This window comes from Pleurodeles waltl, chromosome 7 (genome assembly GCF_031143425.1).
Source record: "Pleurodeles waltl isolate 20211129_DDA chromosome 7, aPleWal1.hap1.20221129, whole genome shotgun sequence".
In the NCBI taxonomy this organism is placed as follows: Eukaryota; Metazoa; Chordata; class Amphibia; order Caudata; family Salamandridae; genus Pleurodeles; species Pleurodeles waltl.
In genome coordinates this window covers 1,214,576,033-1,214,598,259 of record NC_090446.1, presented here as the reverse complement: position 1 = coordinate 1,214,598,259, position 22,227 = coordinate 1,214,576,033, and the positions used below count along the sequence as shown (strand labels likewise).

The 22,227-nt window shown below is 50.6% G+C and overlaps 1 protein-coding gene across 1 annotated transcript in view; it reads left to right on the top strand.

Annotated features, from left to right (window-relative positions):
- Positions 1-22,227, top strand: part of TBCD (tubulin folding cofactor D) — a 1,666,801-nt gene that overhangs the window by 1,602,525 nt on the left and 42,049 nt on the right. The window lies entirely within an intron of this gene.

The following is a 22,227-nucleotide window of genomic DNA, read 5'->3' as shown; positions in this document are numbered from 1 at the left end:
GAAATCCACAACTCGGTGTTCAAGTTCACCCCAAACACCCACTACCAGCAACACAGGGCGGACCAGGTGCAGAGGTGAAAGTTGAGCCAAAATTAACATGGGCTCCTATGGAGACTGGGGGCACTCGGTTTCAGATCTGCAGGCAGGTAAGTACTCCCGTCTTCAGAGGGCAGCCCTGGGGGGTTTAGAGAAGCACGGGGTGGGGGCACAAGTATGCATACACCCTCAGCAGCGCTGAGGCGGCCGGGTGCGGGTGCAAACAAAGCGTCGGGTATCCAATGATTCTCTATGAGGGGACCCTAGAGGTCACTCAGAGGCTGCAGGCGAGGTCCATGGGGTCGTCTTGGGCAAACCACCAGCTGGACAGGGAGGAGGGCCACCTGCTGCCTGCACCGTAGGTTGGGTTCTCCAAGGCCTGGGGGTCCTCAGGATTCCCTCTGCAAGTGTCATCATGGAGGGGTGGAGAGGTCAACCCAGGGTGGGCACTTGCTCAAAATCGCCTGGGGATCCTCTCTAGCTAGTTGGGCCACCTGGACATGGTCTGTGGGTTCAGACTGGTCAGGACTGCATTTGGAGTGAGGCTGTAGTCCTTGGTTGTTGTTTCTTCTTTGACAGGGCTACTGTCCATGGGAGTTCTTGGTCCTTTTGGGTGCAGGGCAGTCCTCTGGAGCATGGCAGAGGTCACTGGTCCCTCTCGGGGTGCCATGCCCACAAACCACTGACTGTGGCATAGGTAAGTCACCCCTCTAGCAGGCCTTACAGCCCTAAGGCAGGGTGCACTATACCACAGGTGAGGGCATAGCTGCATGAGCACTATGCCCCTACAGTGTCTAAGTCAATTCTTAGACATTAGAAGTGCAGAGGAGCCATACTGAGTAGATGGTCTGGGAGCTTGTCATTACGAAATCCACAGCAACATAATGGCTACACTGAATACTGGGAAGTTTGGTATCAAACTTCTCACCACAGTAAAACCCACACTGATGCCAGTGTGGGATTTATTGAAAAATGCACACAGAGGGCATCTTAGAGATGCCCCCTATATGTGAACCCTACTGCTAGTGTAAGGCTGACCGGTCTGTGCTAGCCTGCCACTTCCAGACGAGTTTCTGACCACATGGGGTGAGTGCCTTTGTGCTCTGTGGTCGGAAACAACGCCTGTCCTGGGTGGAGGTGCTTCACACCTCCCCCTTCAGGAACTGTAACACCTGGTAGTGAGCCTCAAAGGTTCAAGTCTGGTGTCACAGTGCACCAGGGCACTCTATGCAGTGGAGATGCAAGTCCAGAGGATAATGAGAAAAACAAGGAGGAGTCACCCCCTCAGCCAGGACCACTCTAAGGTGTCCAGAGCCGAAGTGACCCCCTCCTTTAGAAATCTTGCTTTGGAGGATTAGGACCAGTAGGGATAGGGATGTGCCCCCTTCCCCAGAAGGAGTGGGCAGAAGGAGGGTTAATGCCCCCGACCCTAACACACCCCTAAATTTAGTATTTAGGGGCGACCCGGAACCCAGCTCTTCAGATTCCTGACACCCTCAAGAAAGAAGACGGACTGCTCAGCTAAAGTCCCCTCAGAGAAGAGGAGGAGACAACTACGGACTGGCCCCAGCCCTACCGGCCCGTCTCCTGCTTCAAAAAGCTGCAAGAGAAGAAGCAGTGCGTTCTGCAGGACCAGCGACCCCTGAAAAGCCTCCAGGGGACTGAATGCATCCCGAGGACCAAGAAACTCCTGTGGATAGCGGACCTGTCCAACAAGAATTCAAAGAATCCATCTATAAGGCTACTCTCACCTCACTCTAGAAGCGTGAGTCCAACCTATTCTGCACCCAACGCCCCAGTGTCCAGAGAAACCAACTAGCCAAAGAGGATCCCCCGGCAATTCCGACTACGTGTCCACCCTGGGCTGACCTCTCCAAACCCCCACGACAACGCCTGCTGAGGGAATCCAGAGGACCTCCCTGACCACGACTGCCCAGGACGAAGATATCCATCTCCTGGAGAAGCACTGCACCTGCAGCCCCCAGGCACGAGAGAAACCGACCACCAGTGCAACAACGACCAGCAGGCGGCCCTCACCCTTGCCCAGTCAGTGGCTTCCTGAGAAGCCCCCCTGTGCACTGCCTGCAGCGCCTAAGTGATCCCCAGGTTCCTCCATAGAGTTCTATTGAGAACCCAACGCCATGTTTGCAAAATTCACCTGGCCTCCCCTATTACGCTGAGGGTGTGGTTTTTGTGCCTACTTGGGCCCCTCCAGTGCTCTTTCAAACCCCTCTGGTCTGCCCTCCGACGCAGGCACTTACCTGCAAGTCAACCGGAACCGGAGTACCCCCTGTCTCCATAGGGGCCCGCATTATTTGGCTCCTATTTGACCTCTGCACCTAACTGGCCCTGTGTTGCTGGGTGTTTGGGGTTATCTTGAACCCCCAAGAGTGGGCTATACATGCCCTGGAGATTGAACCTGTAAGTTTGTTACCTACCTCAAAAACTGTAATTTACTTACCTCCCGCAGGAACTGTTGAAAATTGCACAGTGTCCACTTTTAAAATAGGTTTTTGCTGTTTTGAAGAAAACGGTGTACATTGTTGATTCCATTCAAAGTTCTAAGTATTACTATGCAAAGTACCTTTCATTTATTGCCCTTATCTGCTGACTGGATCTTGTGGTTCTAGAAATAAATTAACAAAATAATATTTTTCTATATAAAAACCTATTGGTATGGAGTTAAGTCATTGAGTGTGTATTTTCACTTATTGCTTGTGTGTGTACACCAAATGCCTAACATTATCCTCTGATAAGCCTAACTGCTAGACCACACTACCACAAATAGAGCATTAGTATTATCTATTATTGCCTCTGTCAAGCCTCTTGGGGAACCCCTGGACTCTGTGCACACTATATCTTATTTTGATATAGTATATACAGAGCCACCTTCCTACATTGGTGGATCAGCGGTGGGGTCTAAGACTTTGCGTTTGGTGTACTTGTCAGCCAATACCTGATCACACGATTAAATTCCAAAATTGCAATTAGAAAACTGATTTTTTGAAATTTGACTATTTTTCTACATTTTTAAACGTCCTGCAAGGGCCTTGTGCAAGTCCCTGTTTGCATCTCTTTTTTTAAGTTTAAAAGTTTTGTAAAAGTTGTGATTTAGTTACTAAAAGTGGTTTTTAGTTTCTTAATAAGTAATCCCAACTTTAGAGACATAATGAATGACTCAGAGAATATAGTGATGGAACTCAACCTCACTCCTTACCTCCATCTAGGTATGGCAGAGCTAAGGCCCCTCTGTAAGCTAAGAAAGATTGAAACTGGTTCCAGCCCTACCAAGGTCAAGCTCCAGGGGCTCTTGGTAGAGTACATCAGGGACCCACCCTACTGAGGAGGAAGACCTCCACAGATAATACTCACAGGACCTGGTTCTTCCACAGGGGAGTCCCGTTCCTCTTTGAACATTGAGGGCAGTCTCAATGAGGAGGATACCCTTTTAGCAAGGATGGCCAAAAGATTAGCTTTGGAGAAACAGCTCCTAGCTATAGAAAGGGAGAGAGCAGAAATGGGCTTAGCACCTATACATGGTGGCAGCAACAAAAATAGGGTCAGAGAGAATACTGACATCCTAAAAATCCCCTGAGGGGTTATCTCAAAATATGAAGAAGGTGATGACATCACTAAATGGTTCACAGCTTTTGAGAGGGCTTGTGCAACCAGAAAGTTAAACAGATCTCACTTTGTGAACTGTTCACTGGTAAGAGTAGGGATAGACTCCTCACACTCTCTGGTAAGGGTGCAGACTCCTATGACCTCATGAAGGCTACCCTGATTGAGGGCTTTGGATTCTCAACTGAGGTATACATAATTAGGTTCAGGGGGGCTCACAAAACCTCGAGCCAGTCCTGCATTGATTTTGTTGAGTACTCAGTCACAACATTAGATGGTTGGATAATGGCAGTGGAGTGCATGACTTTGATGGGCTGTATAATTTATTTATGAAAGAACATCTGTTAAGTAACTGCTTCAATGACAAGTTGCATCAACATCTGGTAAACCTAGGTCCAATTTCTCCCCAAGAATTGGGAAAGAAGGCAGACCACTGGGTCAAGACAAGGGTGACCAACAGATAGGGGTCACAAAGTCTCCCCAGGGGAAGGGTGGTGAGACATCCAAGGACAAAACTAGAGAGTCTTGTCAAGGGCCCCAAAAACCTGCTTGGGGGTGGGCCCCGAGCCTCTTCACAGTCCACAAAAGGGTATAAGGGTAAAAACATTGAGCGCAAGAAGGTCTGGTGTCACAACTGTAAACACCAAACTGGGGACAAGGCCTGTCGCAAGAAAAGTCCCACAAATTGTACTCTAGTTAGCACTGGAATAGCCAGTCTCCAGGTGGGATCAACAGTGTGCCGAGAGCAAATCAGGGTTCACACCGAGGCTACTTTAGTCTGAGGGTTGGGTGGATATAGCCACACTAGCGTCCTGGCCGCCTAACATGCAAAAATATAGGCAGCAGCTCTTGATAAATGGGACAAAAGTAGAAGCCCTGAGGGATACAGGTGCCAGTGTCACCATGGTGACAGAGAAACTGGTTTCCCCAAGACAGTATTTAGCTGGACAAACATATCCAGTTACCAATGCTGACAATGAAACTAAGGTCCATCCCTGGCTATGGTGACTTTAGAATGGGGAGGAGTTACTGGCCTGAAATAGGTAGTGGTCTCTTCTGCAATCCCAGAAGAATGTTTGCTAGGGAATGATTTGGAGTCCTCGACATGGGCTGAGGTAGAACTAAAAACCGATGCAGCCATGCTGGGTATCTCTGAACTTCTGTGTGTAAAAGTGTAAAAACAAGAGCACAGAGCAGAGCACAGGGTGAAAAAGAAGTGTTGGAGCTTGGAATAATGGCCCAACCTTCTACGAGACAAGGAAAGAGGACTGGGGACCAGCTTCTGTACAGCAAAATAAACAAGACCCCTTTTCCCAGGAAGATGTCCTATCCCCTGAGGGAACTGAGTCCATTTAGCTGTAACCTTACCAGGTGGAACTCTTGGGCCCAGGGGGACCCTCAAGGGAACAGCTGTGCTAGGGACGAAGGACTTGTTCCACTCTTGAAGGGCTGAGACAGCAAGCAGCTGAACAGGAGAAGCGAGATGTCAGTGGCTCCCGCAGGGTCTATAGAGAGGATGGACCTCTTTACACAGAGGCAAGAGATCCCAAACCTGGTGCTACTAGGAGAGTGGAAGTGCCTCAGGAGTTTAGAGAGTTTATCCTCACATTGGCCCATGACATCCCCTTAGCTGGGCATTTGGGACAAAAGAAGACATGGGTCAGATTAGTGAACCATTTCTATTGGCCCAAATATGTCCCAGAAAGTAAGGGAGTTTTGTAGCTCCTGTGTCACCTGTCAAGCAAGTGGCAAGACAGGTGGCCATCCAAAGCCCCCTCCCCCTCATTCCACTTCCAGTGGTGGGGGTCCCCTTTGAAAGGGTTGGTGTGGACATTGTGGGTCCACTTGAACCTCCCACCGCCGCAGGGAACTAATACATACTGGTAGTAGTGGATCATGCTACCCGATACCCTGAAGCAATTCCCCTTAGGTCAACTACTGCCCCTGCAGTAGCCAAAGCCCTATTAGGTATTATTACCAGAGTGGGCTTCCCTAACGAGGTGGTATCTGACAGAAGTACAAACCTCATGTCCACTTACCTCAAACAATTGTGGAATGAGTGTGGGGTGACTTATAAGTTCACCACACCCTATCATCCACAAACCAATGGCCTTGTTAAAAGGTTTAACAAGACACTGAAGGGCATGATCATGAGGCGCTCTGAAAAATTAAAAAGGAGATGGGATGTCCTCCTGCCATGCTTGCTTTGCGCCTACTGAGAGGTGCCACAGAAGGGAGTAGGTTTTCCCTCTTTGTGCATCTGTTTGCCCATCCTGTAAGGGGACCACTGGCACTTGTTAAAGAAGGCTGGGAGATACCTCTCCATGAGCGTAAACAAGATGTGGTGGACTGTGTGCTTTGCCTCCGCTCCAGGATGGCTGAGTACATAGAAAAGGCATCCAAAAACCTTGAGGCCAGCCAACAACTCCAGAAGTTGTGGTATGACCAAAAGGCTGCAATGGTTGAATTTCAGCCAGGGCAGATAGTCTGGGTTCTGTGGCTCCCAGGGCACTTCAGGACAGATGGACTGGCCCTTACCCAGTTCTTGAGAAAAAGAGTCAGGTCACTTATTTGGTGGACCTGGGCACTAGCAGGACACCCAAGAGGGTGATCCATGTTAACCGTCCTTAAGCTCCTTAAGGATAGGGCATATATAGACATGCTGATGGTTACTGATAAGTATCAGGAAACAGAGAGTGAACCTCTCCCTGACCTCCTCTCAACTGACCCTAAAAATGGGATGGTAGATGGAGTGTTCTATTCAGACACCCTCTCTGCTTAACAACAGGCTGCCTGTAGGCATGTCTTGCAGAAGTATGCTGAGCTCTTCTCTTTGACCTCTGGTCAGACACACCTGTGTTCCCATGATGTGGACACAGGAGACAGTTAACCTTTCAAAAACAAAATATTCAGACAGTATCACCACGTCAAAGAGAGCATCAAAGTGGAAATCCACAAGATGCTGGAGTTTGGAGTAATAGAGCACTCTGACTGCCGCTGGGCTATCCCACTGGTCTTAGTTCCCACACCTCATACCAAGGGTGAAAAACGAGAAATTAGGTTTGGTGTGGATTACAGAGGACTCAGTTCTGTCACCAAGACAGATGCTCACCACATACCCAGAGCAGATGAACTCATTGACAAACTAGGTGCAGCCAAATTCTTAAGTACCTTTGACTAAACTGAAGGGTACTGGCAAATTAAGATGGCACCTGGAGCCAAAGAGAAAACAGCATTCTCCACACCTGATGGGCATTATCTGTTTACTGTTATGCCCTTTGGCTTGCAGAATGCCCCTGCCACCTTCCAAAGGTTGGTGAATCAAGTCCTTGCTGGTTTTGAGTCCTTTAGTGCAGCATATCTAGATGATATTGCTGTATTTAGTTCCAACTGGCAGGTTAAACTGGTCCACTAGGGGAAGGTTTTGCAGGCCCTGCAAGCAGCAGGCATCTCTATCAAGGCATCCAAATGCCAGATAGGGCATGGAACAGTTGTATACTTGGGCCACTTGTAGGTGGAGGCCAAGGGCAACCTTTACAACCCAAGATCCAAACAGGTCTGGACTGAGAGGCTCCAAAAACCCAGACTCAAGTCAGGGCATTCCTTGGCTTGACTGGGTATTACAGGAGGTTTGTGAAGGGATATGTGTCCATTGTGACTCCTCTCACAGAATTGACCTCTAAGAAAATGCCTAAGAAGGTAAACTAGACCCTAGACTGTCTAAAGGCCTTTGACACCCTAAAATAAGCTATGTGCCCAGCACCAGTTCTCAGAGCTCCAGATTATTCTAAGCAATTCATTGTGCAGACAGATGCCTCTGAACATGGGATAGGAACAGTCCTATCCCAGACCAATGATAATGGCCTTGAACAGCCTGTTGCTTTCATTAGCAGGAAGTTACTCCCCAGGGAGCAGCATTGGAGTGCCGTTGAGAGGGAGGCCTTTACTATGGTTTGGTCCTTGAAAAAGTTGAGGCCATACTTGTTTGCCACTCCTTTTATTGTTCAAACGGACCACAGACCTCTCAGATGGCTCATGCAAATGAAAGGAGAGAACCCTAAACTTTTGGGGTGGTCCATATCCCTACAGGGAATGGACATTGTAGTGGAACACAGACCTGGGACTGCCCATGCCAATGCAGATGGCCTTTCCAGGTTCTTCCACTTAGAAAATGAAGACTCTCTTGGGAAAGGTTAGTCTGATCCTCTTTAGTTTTGGTGGGGAGTTGTGTAGGAAAATGACACTGTTGCAAAGGTCACCCTCCACTTTTTGCCTAGGGTTGATGCCAGCTTTGATTGGAAGTGTGCTGGGACCCTGCTAACCAGGCCCCAGCACCAGTGTTCTTTCCCTAAAACTGTACCTTTGTTTTCACAATTGGCACAGCCTTGGCCCCCAGTTAAATCCCTTGTAAAAGGTACCCCTGGTACCAAGGGCCCTGTGGCCAGGGAAAGTCCCTAAGGGCTGCAGCATGTATTATGCCACCCTCAGGGACCCCTCACTCAGTACATGCACACTTCCTTGAAGCTTGTGTTTGCTGGTGGGGAGAAAAGACAAAGTCGACATGGCACTCCCCTCAGAGTGCCATGCTCACCAGCCACTGCCTGTGGCATAGGTAAGTCACCCCTCTAGCAGGCCTTCCAGCCCTAAGGCAGGGTGCACTATACCACAGGTGAGGGAATAGCTGCATGAACACTATGCCCCTACAGTGTCCAAGTCAATTCTTAGACATTGTAAGTGTAGGGTAGCCATACTGCGTATATGGTCTGGGAGTTTGTCATTACGAACTCCACAGCACCATAATGGCTACACTGAATCCTGGGAAGTTTGGTATCAAATGTCTCAGCACAATAAACCCACAATGATGCCAGTGTGGGATTTATTGAAAAATGCACACAGAGGGCATCTTAGAGATGCCCCCTGTATGTTAGCCCAACTGATAGTATAAGGCTGACTGGTCTATGCCAGCCTGCCACTTCCAGGTGAGTTTCTGACCACATGGGGTGAGTGCCTTTGTGCACTCTTTGGTCAGAAACAAAGCCTGTCCTGGGTGGAGGTGCTTCACACCTCCTCCTGCAGGAACTGTAACACCTGGCGGCGAGCCTCAAAGGCTCAAGCCTGGTGTCACGGTTCCCCAGGGCACTCCAGCCAGTGGAGATGCCCGCCTCCCGGACAAGCTCCCACTTTTGGCGGCAAGTCCAGAGAGATAACGAGAAAAACAAGGAGTGTCACCCCCTCAGCCATGGCCACCCCTAAGGTGTCCAGAGCTGAAGTGACCCCCTCCTTGAGAAATCCTCTATCTTGCTTTGGAGGATTAGGACCAATAGGGATGTGCCCCCCTCCCCAGAGGGAGTGGGCCCAAGGAGGGTGTAGCCACCCTGGCTACTGGCCCCTGATCCTACCACACCCCTAAATTTAATATTTAGGGGTGACCCTGAACCCAGCTCTTCAGATTCCTGATGCGCTCAAGAAAGAAGAAGGTCTGCTGAGCCCGAAGACCCCGCAGAGAAGAGGAGACTACAACTGACTCAGCCCCAGTCCTACCAGCCCATCTCCTGCTTCAAAAATCTGCAAAAGAAGAAGAAATGCGTTCTGCAGGACCAGCGACCGCCTGAAAAGCCTCCAGGGGACTTCCTGCATCACCGAGGGCCAAGAAACTCATGTGGACAGCGGACCTGTCCAACAAGAAGACAAAGAATCCATCTTTAAGGTTTAAGGTCACTCCGGAAGCGCGAGTCCAACCTACTCTGCACCCGATGCCCCTGGCCCGTGTCCAGAGAAACCAACTAGCCAGGGAGGATCCCCAGGCGATTCAGACTACTTGTCCACCCTGGGCTGACCTCTCCAAACCCCCACGACGATGCCTGCAGAGGGAATCCCGAGGACGCCCCTGACCGCGACTGCCCGGGACAAAGATATCCGTCGCCTGGAGAAGCACTAAACCCACAGCCCCCAGGCCCGAGAGAAACCAACCACCGCTGCAGCAGTGACCAGCAGGCGACCCTCACCCTTACCGAGTCGGTGGCTTGCCCGAGAACCCCCTGTTCCCTGCCTGCAGCGCCTAAGTGACCCCGGGTCCCTCAATAGAGTTATATTTAGATCCCAACACCCTGTTTGCACACTGCACCTGGCGGCCCCTGTGCCGCTGAGGGTCTGCTTTCTGTGCCTACTTAGGGCTCCTCCAGTGCTCCTTTAAACACTCCTGGTCTGCCCTCCGATGACACAAGTACTTACCTGGAAGCCGACCGGAAACGGAGTACCCCCTGCCTCCATAGGGGCCCACGTTATTATGGCTCCTGTTTGACCTCTGCACCTAACTGGCCCTGTGTTGCTGGTGCTGGGTGTTTTAGGTTATCTTGAGCCCCCAAAGGTTGGCTACCTATGCCTAAGTTTGTTACTTACCTCAAAAACTGTACTTTACTAACCTCCCCCAGGAACTGTAGACAATTGCAGTGTGCACTTTAAAAAAAGATTTTTGCCATTTTTAAGAAAACTGTGTACATTGTTAACTCCGTTCAAAGTTCTAAGTATTACTATGCAAAGTACCTTTCATTTAATGTACTTACTTGCTAAATTAATCTTGTGGTTCTAGAAATAAATTACCCAAAGGATATTTTTCTATATAAAAAGCTATTCCTCTGGAATTAAGTCATTGAGTGTGTGTGTTCACTTATTGCTTGTGTGTACAACAAATGCTTAACACTACCCTCTGATGAGCCTAATTGCTCGACTACACTACCACGAATAGAGCATTAGTATTATCTATTATTGCTTCTGTCAAGCCTCTTGGGGAACCCCTGGACTCTGTGCACACTATATCTCATTTTGATATAGTATAGACAGAGCCAGCTCCTACAGAGGGGACCTGGTAAGTAGGGACCCAGGGCTCTAATAGTCAGAGCCACATCAGAAACCAGGCAAACATTGGGTGCTAATGATGTCAGAAAGGGTGCTTTCCTACAGAGAGATGCAGCAGTTCACAATTTGTTGCAGACTTGACACAACCGAATCGCTGGGCAGAGAGGTTTCCACTACAGTGGACCTGAGCCACCATACCTGGCTGACATCTGGCTCTTCAAGGGATGTCCAAGCTTCTCATATGGACATGCCCTTCTATGGCACCCATCTCTTTGGAGACAAAGCAGATTCGGCGCCCTAGTGCTTCCAGGACTCTCGAGCTAGGTCTCTCATGGCAGCCCCCAACCCTCTCAATCCAGCCACGTCAATTCCTGCCTAGCCACGGTGCCGTACATGCTTCCCAGCCTCTGCATGAATGAGGGCATTTTATCCACAGACCTCGTGAGTCAGGTGGCCTGCATTTTGGTCAGACTGCCACCCATCTCTCCCCACAGTCCCACAACTGCAGCAGCCTCCAAACCATACTAATCTGCCCCTTTACCACCATGTGCACCCAGTCGGCAGCAGGATTCCCTACCACCTGCCCCACTGGTAGTCCATAACATTGGACTGGTGGGTTTTGCAGATTGTTTGAAGGCACTACTCACTCCCCTTCCTAGCCACCCCTCTCCGCATGCCACCATCTGACGACTGGCTGACGGAGGTTCATCTGTGCCTTCTCCGCGAGGTCACAGCCTTCTTGGCCAAGAGAGCCATAGAAAGGGTTCTGGTGCCAGAAGTAGGCTGTGGATGTTGTTCTCGCTACTTTCTGGTTCCCCTAAAGGTCTTTACCCTATTTTAGATCAACGAGCCCTCAATCGCTTCCTCAAGAAGAAGAAATTGAAAATGCTCACATTGGCTCGGGTCTTGTCCACCCTGGACCCATGAGACTGGATGGTAGTGTTGGACTTTCAGGATGCTTATTTCTACATTCCCATCCTGTCTGCCCACAGACTTTACCTGTGATTTACGGTAGGCCATGAACACTTTCAGTTCACTGTGCTTATGTATGAAAGTGCCTCTTTTTGTCATGGTCACCCCCCTACTTTTTACCACTGGTACTGAGGTTTTTCGATTGAGGTGCACTGGGTTCCTGCTAATCAGGCCCCCAGGGTCAGTGCTCTTTTCCCAAAAATTAACTTGGTGTATGATTGGCACACTCCTCCACCCGTGTAAGTCCCTAGTAAGTGGTACCCCTGCTATCTATGCCTGGGTAGACGAGAGGGCCCCTAAGGACTGCAGCACAGATTGTGCCACCCTCAGGGACCCCCATAAAAATAAGAAGCACACAGCTGCCATTGCAGCCTGAGTGCCCTTGTGCAAGCCAGGAGAAAATACGACATGGCACATCCTTATTGTGCCATGCCCCATCACTGCAGCTAAGAATATGTACGTCACCCCCCAAAGCAGGCTTAAGGCAGGGTGCAGTACACTTAAAGCGTGGCCATATCTGTATGATTGCATATGGCCCTGTTATGCTCAGCCCCTTTGCTTAGAATTGCAAGTGAACCGGGAAGCCATTTTAAGGTATGGGCTGGACACCTGACAACACTAGTGACCCAGTCACATAATGGATTATCTGAACTCTATGGTTCTTGGAATCAAACACATCATCTTGATGAATCCGGGCTGATGCCAGCCTCTGATTTATTCAGACATGCACCCACTGGGCACCTTAGAGGTGCCTCCTGAGTCCCTCTTGCCTCTTGTTGTGCTGACTGATTAGTTTAGTCCAGTCTGCCACCAGAAGACATGGTTCTGGCCCCCTGGAGGTGACAGCCATACTCTCAGAGGTCAGAAACAATGCCTGCTCCGGAGAGGGGTAATACCACGCATTCCAGCAGGATGGCTAGCAGATCTGTATACCAAGGCCGGGAACTTCAAAGACCCTGCCACCTTTGGTATGCACAGCCCCCGGCTTTCCCAGTCCTGGGTGTAGCCACCCCCTGCCTTGAGTCCGATTTGCCACAAGGACAGGTGGGAAAATTAGCTAGTCAATAAGTGTGTACCACCCCTGGGCTAACCACATCCCTAAGGTGGGCTACACAAGGTGGACACTTGACAGAGGGTTCCACCATCTTGGTTTTGGTCGCACCTGGGCCTTCTGGGTTAGGGATATGCCCACTGTCCACAAGAAGTGGTCATAACAGGTTGTAGGTACCCCCTATGGGAAGTAGCCCATTGGCTACTACTCTGCTCTCCCCTAAAACGCCCTTGAATTAATTATTTAGGTGGCTCTCGGACACCAGATGCCAGATTCGCCTGTCAACAAGAAGAAGAGGACACAAAAGAGCTGAAAGAGCGAGAACTGCGGACAGCTGGTAAACTTTTGGTGCAAAACCTGCTGCTGTCCTGACAGTTGCGATATACCAACTCGTCCTTCATCTGTGGGGACACCAAAAGCCTCGGAGGTTCTCCAGCACTTCGCCAGCCTGTCGCATCTCCCTTGGAGTGGAGGAACCACTTCTTGCAGGCACCGAACGCAGTGTCCAGGTCAATGGTCAATGGTCCACTGTCACAGCAGGCGTCCAGGAGGAAGTCCCTGTGCCTCAAGCAGTCAGTCCAGTCTCTCCGCCAAGTGAGAAGACCCAAGGATCCACTGGAGCCGAGCTGCATCAACACCTGGGGTACTTGATCCCTTGCACCTGCCAAGGCTTGTTGAAGCCCACGCCAGGCGCCAACAACCTATCTGAAGACCTGCTGGCAAGGGACGCCCGCATCGCAGAGGACAACCTTCACAGTTGTCCTGTTGCCTTGTTTTGTCTCTCCTACTGCAGGTCCCCCAAAGAACTGTGTGTGACTTGACGCTGGAGCACCACCGCTAAGGATCCACCTCACCCAACTGCTACGGCCTGAGTCTCCGACTTCCAACTGTGTCCCCCTGCTCTCTGGATACCCACCAACCAAGCCCCACTGTTGGGTGCTCCGGACGTGCCCCAAAATCCCTCCTTGCATTATTTTTTCAAGGTGGCCCCCTTTCATCACCAAGTGTTCAGTGCCATCTTTCTAGCATAGTTACCCCCACTTTTTGCCAGATGTCAGTGTTCAGACTATAGTTCACTGGGATCCTGCTATAATTAGGACCCCAGCGACTGTGCTCTTTCCTCTAAATGTGGTTGCTGGTGACCTGTCTTGCACCAATAATTGGCTTACTGGTGCCCCCCTGTAAGTCCCTATTATATGGTACTTACGTACCCAGGGCATTGGTACACCAGGGGTCCCCTGTGGGCTGCAGCAAGTATTCTGCCACCCATAGGAGCCCATGCAAACTCTGTTTTCAGGCCGGCCATTGCAGCCTGCGTGAAATGGTGCATGCACCTTTTCACTACCAAACTTGCACTTAGACATAAGTCACCCCTCTGGTATGCCCTTAAGCCCAACGGCAGGGTGAATTTCTCTAAGTGTGAGGGTACCCTTGCTTGAGCAGGGTGATTCTACAGACCCCAGGCCAATTCCTGGACGCTGTAAGTGCGGGGAAGCCAACTTAAGGTATGTAGTGCACACTGGTCAAAACGAGTGGTCCAGCTACATAATGGCTTCTCCTAACCTGGGCATGTTTGGTATCAAACATGTTGGAATCATGCAACTACACCAAATCCAGTGTTAGTTGCATGATACCATGTACTATGAGGGATTCTTAGAGGATCCCTTAGTTCTTCCTGCTCAGCCTTACGGGGTCTAGCTGCCAGCCCACACTGCTGCTGACCCCAGACACTGTTCTACTCTCCTGCTGGTGAGCCAGGCTCAGGCCAGAGAGGCAGAAAAAAGGATTTCCTGCAAGGGAAAGGTGTGACCAAATGTCTAAGGGCTGGGGGTGGAGTGGCTTCTGAGTGCCTCTAGTCTGCTTTGAAGGGCACATTTGGTGCCCCCCCTTGTATAATTAGGTTTGCACCAGTTCAGGAACACTCCGTTCCAGTTCTGGCGCGAAACTACACAAAGGACAGGGGAGTGACCACCACTCTGTCCAGCTGTTCCCTTAGGGAGGTGCACAGAGCTCTTGCAGGTGGCCACTTGATTCTTCCATCTTGGAAATAAGATGTGCAGAAGCCCCTAGGAGCATCTGACTGGTTAGACCAGGTAGATGACGTTTCAGACCCCCATCTGATAGGTGGGTCACTTCAGAGAGTGATCAACTGCCTTTTAGGGTTACTTGAGGGCTCCCTCGCGGGTGGGTCCACAGATTCATCGAGCAAGACTCTCCAAGGAACTCTTTGCAAGACTTATTCTGCTCCTGGCCTCTGGAACTGCTGCTTGTCTGCTTTGGAACCGAAACACGTCTGCTTCTGGTGGGAAGGCTCCCACTGCAACATTGTTTTTTCCAGATCCTGCAAGAATTCTTCAAAATCCAAGGCTGTGCATCCTCCAGGGTCACAAGGACTCTGTTTGCACCTGGAAGCACAAAGGAATTGTCCTTGGAGTGAAGGTTACATTTTGAACTTCTCCTTCCAAGGCCGAAGCTGTTGGCATGAAACCCGATGGGGCCCCCTTTGATCTGTAGGGCCCGAAGGCGCTGTAGCAGGCTCGAACTGCCCAAAAAAGACAATAATAACAATAACATTCTTTTAAATGGGTGGGTGGGGTCCCTCTGGTTCCCAGAAATACAGGGAAGTGTAGTCCGTGTGGGTGCAGGCTCTGAAGAAGGAGGCCTAGAATGACGTCCACTCGTCACGTTGGCCGACGGATGTGGAGAAGTCAAAAAGCACTTCGACTTCTTACTCATTTTTTGTGCCTCACACTACCCGATCGCCCTGAGGACTTTGCTTCCTCAAAGCCTTTGGATGCATGGCCTGTCAGTCGAGGGCAGGGTGGCACTGGAAACATTTTGAGCACACAAGGTGTGGATCTATCAAGGACATCGCCCAATCGCAGGAACTGCAGGGCTTCAATCAGTCAATCAATCACGTAATTTATAGCTACTCACCCGTCAGGGTCTCAAGGCGGTGGAGGGGGGAACTGCTGGTCGCATAGCAATGTCTTGAGGCGTTTCCTGAAAGTAAGTAGATCCTGAGTCTGGCGTAGGTGGAGTGGTAGGGAGTTCCAGGTCTTGGCGGTGAGGTGAGAGAAGGATTTTCATTCGGCGGTGGTGTGGCGAATGCGGGGGACGTAGGTGAGGACGAGGCTGGCGGAGCGGAGCTGGTGGACGGGAGTGTGGCAGGTGAGTCTGTCGTTGAGGTAGGCCGGGCCTGTGTTGTGGAGGGCTTTGTGTGCGTGGGTGAGTAGTTTGAAGGTAATCCTCTTCGATACGGGTAGCCAGTGTAGGTCTCTGAGGTGGGCAGAGATGTGGTTGTGGCGTGGGACGTCAAAGATGAGTAGGGCGGAGGCGTTTTGGATGCGTTTCATTTTCGTTTGTAGTTTGGCCTTGGTTCCTGCATAGAGTGCGTTGCCGTAGTCCAGTCGGCTGCTGACCAGGGCGTGGGTGACAGTCTTTCTGGTTTTGATGGGAATCCACTTGAAAATCTTGTGGAGCGTGCAAAGGGTGTTGTAGCAGGAAGAGGAGACTGCGTTGACCTGCTGAGTCATGCTGAGTGCTGAGTCCAAGATGATTCCCAGGTTTCGTACTTGGGTGGTGGGTGTGGGTGCGGCTCCTAGTGAGGTAGGCCAGCAGGAATCATTCCAAGCAGAGGGGTTGCTGCCGATGATGAGGATCTCTGTTTTGTCTGTGTTTAACTTGAGGTGGCTTGATTCCATCCAGTTGGCGATGGCGTGAAGTCCATTGTGGAGGTTGTTTCTTGCTGTTGTAGGGTCTTTCGTGAGGGAGATGATCAGCTGGGTGTCATCTGCGTAGGATACTGTGTTGATGTGGTGGGATCTTGCGATGTTGTCGAGAGGAGCCATGCAAACGTTGAAAAGTGTTGGGCTGAGGGAAGATCCCTAGGGGACGCCACAGATGGTTTTGGAGGATTCGGACAGGTAAGGCGGAAGGCGGACTCTCTGGGTCCTGCCGGAGAGGAAAAAAGAGATCCATTTAAGGGCCTTCCCGCGGATCCCGGCGTTGTGGAGGCGTCTTCGAAGGGTGTGGTGACAAACGCTGTTGAAGGCTGTGGAGAGGTCCAGAAGGATGAGCGCTGCGGTTTCGCCTTTGTCGAGCATGGTCCTGATGTCATCTGTAGCAGCAATGAGTGCAGTTTCAGTGCTGGGGTTCTTGTGAAATCCAGATTGGAAGGTATTAAGCACTTTGCTGTCTTCCAGGAAGCGGGATAGTTGGCTGTTCACGATTTTCTCAATGACCTTCGCTGGGAAGGGGAAGAGGGAGATGGGCCGGTAGTTCTTTGGGTAGTCTGGGTCCACCTTGGTTTTCTTCAAAAGGGCGTTGACGTTGGCGTGTTTCCAACTCTCCGGGAAGGTGGCTGTCTCGAAGGAGCTGTTGATGATGGCGCGGAGATGGGAGGCGATGATGTTGCTGGCTTTGTTGAAGATCTGGTGTGGGCAGGGGTCCGAGGGGGAGCCGGACTGAATGGAGGCCATGGTGTTGATGGTGTCTTCAATGTTGACGTGGGTCCAGGCGTATAGAGGGTTAACGTTGCTTGGTGCGTTGGGTTTGTGGCTGTCTGTGGTTGGCTGGTGGGTCTGGGGTTTGAAGCTGTGTGGATTTCTTCGATCTTTCGACGGAAGCAAGTGGCGAGGGAGTTGCAGAGTTCCTGTGATGGTGGGGGTTCGTAGGAGCAGGGCTTGGGGTTGGAGAGTTCTTTGATGATGCCGAAGAGCTCTCTGTTGTTGTGAGCATTGGTGTCTATGCGGCTTTTGTAGTAGCTTCTTTTGGTGGTGCGGATCAGCTGGTGATGTGTGCGGATGGCAGTCTTGAGGGCGATTTGGTTGGATTCAGTAGGTACAAGGTGCCAGGTCTTCTCCATTCTTTGGCATTCCTGTTTGGAGGCCTGTAGGTCGGGGGTGAACCAGCTGGCTTTGGATCTGTGGTGGATGTTCGAGGGTTGTTTGAGTGGCGCAAGGGTGTTGGCGCAGTCATCTATCCATTGATGCAGGTTGGTGGCGGCTGAGTTGGGGTCCCGGGTCCTAGGAGGAGGTGCCTGGGCGAGGGTGGATATCAGCTGTTCTGTCGAGATTCTGTTCCAAAAGCAGCGGGGGGTGTTGACCGGCTTCTGAAAGGAGAAATGGATGCAGCGGTGGTCGGTCCAGTGGAGTTCGGTGGGGTGGCTGAAGTAGACGTGTTTGCTGGCTGAGAAGATGGGGTCGTTGTGTGTGTCCTGCGGTGTGGGTGGGCGACGTGATGAGTTGCTTGAGGCCGAGGATGGCGTGTAGGTTGGTGGTGTTGATATCGTTGTTTTTTTCTAGGTGGAAGTTCAGGTCGCCGAGGAGGATGTAGTCCGTTGAGGCGAGGGCTTGGGCGCTGATGATGTCGTCGCAGAAGTTAGGTCGGGGTCCCAGCGGTCTGTAGACCAGTGTTCCTCTGAGTGTGGTGTTTGTGTTGACGTGGATTTTGAAATGGAGGTGTTCGGCGGAGTTGATGGTGTTGTGGGAGTTTGTGGAGACTGATGGTGCTTTTGTGGACTATGGCGATTCCTCCTCCTGGTTTGTTGGTGCGGTCTCTTCTATTGATCTTGTAGCCTTCAGGTATGGCTATGGCTATATCTGGTTCCGAGGCCGAATTCATCCAGGTTTTGGTGAGAAATGTGACGTCAGGTGATGATGAGGTCAGTAGGTCCCATAGTTCGATTGCGTGCTTGTGGACGGAGCGGGTGTTGAGCAGAATGCAGCTGAGGTGGTTGTCTGTGGCTCTGTGTCGGAGCTTGGTGGTTAGGCTGCAGGTGAAGTTGCAGGTTCTGCAGGAGAAGGGTCCTTTGGTGTGCTTCGGAGTGGACTGGAAGCAGATGGAGGCGCGTCCTGGATTGAGGGCGTGGAGGTCATTGGCGGTGTAGCGGTGATTGGTGGTGCGGGGGCACGTGGGCCAGGAGGCTTGGCTTGAAACCCTTTGTAAGAAACCAGCATCTTTCTGGCATAGTTGCCCCCTGCTTTGCCTGGTGTCAGAATGTTCAGACTGTAGTACACTGGAATCTTGCTAACCAGGACCCCAGTGTCAGTGTTCTCTCCCCTAAGTTTAGTTGTATGGTAACTTTCACACAGGAAAAATCTTTAACCACACTGTAAACAACACGGATGTTTACCACGCAAGCGTAATAATACTTGCTGGAACAACGACTGTCTTTTTCTGTGCTTTAACCACTCATGTGCGGAACTAATCAGGAGAGCTCAGGAGAGGACGCGGTGAGGTAAGTGGAGCAGGGTTGCGGTAGTTTTTAGGGGTGCGGTGGATTAAGGGCTTGGGGGGGCGTCGGGCTATATTTTTTTTTTATAGGGGTGGGGGTTTGGGCAGCTTAGTCTTTAGGGTGGGTGGGGGGACTGAGTAGTTTATTTTTTAGGGGCGGGATGGGGTAGTTTTTTTATTAGGGCTTAGGGTGGGGGACGGGGTAGTTTATTTATTAGGGGCAGGGGAAGGTTTAAGGAAGAGCTAGAGGAGAGGAGGAAGGATCAGGAGAGGATTCAGTGGGGTTGGATTTTGTGCTTATGGGTAGTTTATTTTTAGGGGCCGGTGGGGAGTTGGGGTAGCTTTATTTTTAGGGCTTAGGGTGTGTGGGGTGGTCGGGATAGTTTAGTTTTTAGGGGTGTGAGAGTGGGTAGGCAGGGTAGTTTATTTTTGAAGGGTGGGGTGGGGGTCTGTGTAGTTTCTTTTTAGGGCTTAGGGTGTGTGAGGGATCGGCGTAGTTTACTTATTAGGGGTGGGGGATTTTTAGGGCTCAGGGTGGGTGGGTGGCGTCTGGGTAGTTTAGTTTTTAGGGGCAGGGGTGAAGGGGTCAGTTTATTTTTTTTATGGCTTAGGTTGCGTAGAGGGGTCAGGGTAGTTTTTAGGGGTGGGGGTAGTTTTGGGCATCAGGGTGGGTGGTGATAGGTTTGTATGACAGAACTACGTATGCTGTTTCCATATATGTCTTTACTAGGCATGCTTTTACAACCAATTTGTTTGAAAGGGATGCGTGGTAAAGGCATGCGTAGAAATGACGCAGTCTTGGTTCCGACCGTGTTGTTAAGGCATGCATTGTTCCAGCATGCATTGTTCCGGCATGCGTGGTTCTGTCACACACAGTGCTTAATTTGTGCTTGTTGTTTCCGGTGCTGAGCACCGGCACTTATTTGTGAAGGCCGGGGCTTATTCTTATGCCTCAAGCATTTGCTGCGAGCAAAATACACATATGTGAAAGATGGAAGAAGGAAAAACTAAAAAGCGTCATAAATTGAGAAAGTAGAACGTTGCAGGATGAGCTGAAGGGGCAGGGGTGGCTGTAAATGGATTGAAGAGGCCCGAGATGGCTTCAGGATTACGCTGCCTCAGTATTCAGTGCTTGCAGATTTAATTACAGCAGCCTCGTGTTTAAGAGAAGGGTTTTGAGCACCTGCACCTCCTAATTTACAAATTAAGCACTGGTCACACAACGCTTTCACACCCCACAATTGGCATACTGGTGCACCCATGTAAATCCCAGGTACCCAGGATATTGGTACACCAGGGGTCCTGCATGGGCTGCAGCATGTATTGTGCCACCCATGGGGGCCCATGTAAATTATGACTACAGGGCAGCCTGTGTGAAATGGTGCATGCACCTTTCACTCCAGATATAAGGTTTGTCCTATATCCTGCACACTGCACTCTGACCCTGTAACTCACGTGTAAGGTAGGCTCTTCAGCCCAAGGGCAGGGTGCATGGTTCTAAGTGTGAGGGCACCCCTCCATAAGCAGAGGTGCCCCTACAAACCCAAGACTACATTTTCTGAGCCTTGTATGTGCGAGGAAGCATTCTTAAGGTATGTAGTGGATACTGGTCAACACGAGTTGTCCATCTACATATTGGCTTCACCGAACATAGGCATGTTTGGTATGAAACATGTTGCAATCATGCAACTACACCCCCGTCCAGCTCCTCCATCAGGTGGCCATTTGATTCTCCCATTTTCGAAATAAGATGAGCAGAGGCCCCTGGGAGCTTCTGTCTGGTTAGTCAAGCTGGGTGATGTCCCTGACCCCCTGTGATAAGTGTCCAACCCTCCCTCCCTTCCTGGTTTACTTAAGGGCTCCCTTGAGGGTGGAACCCTAGATTCATCTGCAAGACTTCAAGAACAATCTGCAAGTCTCCTCTGCAAGACAGCTCTGCAACCTGGGCACTGGAACTGCTGCTGTTCTTTGCTGGAACTAAGAGCAAGGCTGTATCCAGTAGGAGGGCTCCTACTGCAACTTTGTTTTCAAGTTCTGCAAGACTTCTGCAACCCTCGTGGCCGTCCATCCTCCAAAGTCACAGGGACTCTGCCTGCAGTGCGGAAAGCAAGAAGGAATCTCCCTTGAGACACCTCAACTACGACCAGTTTGTGGATCTTGGTGTCCCACGGACTCTTCAAGGCTTTTCAACACAGGTGGTAGTTCAGTGGCTCTCCAGAGGTCTGACGTATCTTCCTTGCAACTGGGAAGTCTGTGGTCTCTTGCCAGAGCTGCTTAGCTGGAAACCCTGTGCACAGCGTCTGCTTGTTGTTGCCAAAGCTTGTTGGCTCTTCAGTCCGAAGACCTAGAAGTGCCAAGAAGTCCTTGTACGAAGCTGGCCTGGTGTGTGGTGCGCACCTATGGTGTTATCACCTTATATCAGGCCCAGGTATCCCCTATTAGTGAAGTGTAGACAGTGCCTAGGAAGCCAGGGCTCTCTAGAGGTAGCTGTGGATGAGCAGCCAAGACTTATCTAGGAGACATGCAAAGCTTATGCAATACCACTATAGTCACACAGCACTTACACACATGAAAGAAGCAGTGTCACAAAAGTAAAGGTACTTTATTATGGTAAATAAATACTGAAATACTGTATAGGCAATACCCCAACAGGAGGTAAGTAAACACTCTGTTACATACACATTATCAGGCAGTGAATAGCATAGAAAGCAATAGGCATTGGTAAAAGCAATAGCAAACAATGAGGGTCCTAGGGGAGGGCCATACCATATACTAAAAAAGTGGAATGTGAAAGGCAGTCCCCCACCCAATGAAGTGGAATCAGTAGAGGGGAGCTGGGGAACTAGGAACCCCAAGAGGTGAGTACCAGAGTGACACCCAGGGACCAGGAGAGCAGAGGTGAGTACCTGGTTTTCTCCAAAACCAACAGGAGGACTTTGGAGGAGGATTGTACAAGAACCAGACAAGACTGGAAGAACCCAAAGATGGATCCTGACAGAAGAGTATCTGCAAGGGAAGGGGACCAAGTCTAGTTAGTGATGGAGTGTCTGGTTGTGGCAGGAGCCACTATCCACCCTTCTGTGGATGCAGGACCAGGTCGATGGTGAATGAAGAAAGTCAGCACTGTAGCACAGGAACAGAAGAGGAGTTCTAGAAGTGATGCAAGTGATGTCCCATGTCGGCAGTTGTAATGCAGTCGGTGAGTGGTGCTAGAAAACCACCAACAAGCCTTGGCAAATGCAAGAGTCAGAGAAGAAGGTTTTGCAAGCCTCAGCAACTGGGAGAGTCACAAGAAGAGGAGGCAGCCCCCACAGATGACCCATGGGCAGCAGGCACAGGAGTCGCAGTGAGGCCCACTCAGCACACCTGAAGAGGAGTCCCACGTCTCTGGAGCATCAGACAGGAAACTGTGCTTTGCAGGAAGGATTGCTGGAGGCCGGGGCTACACAGAGTCT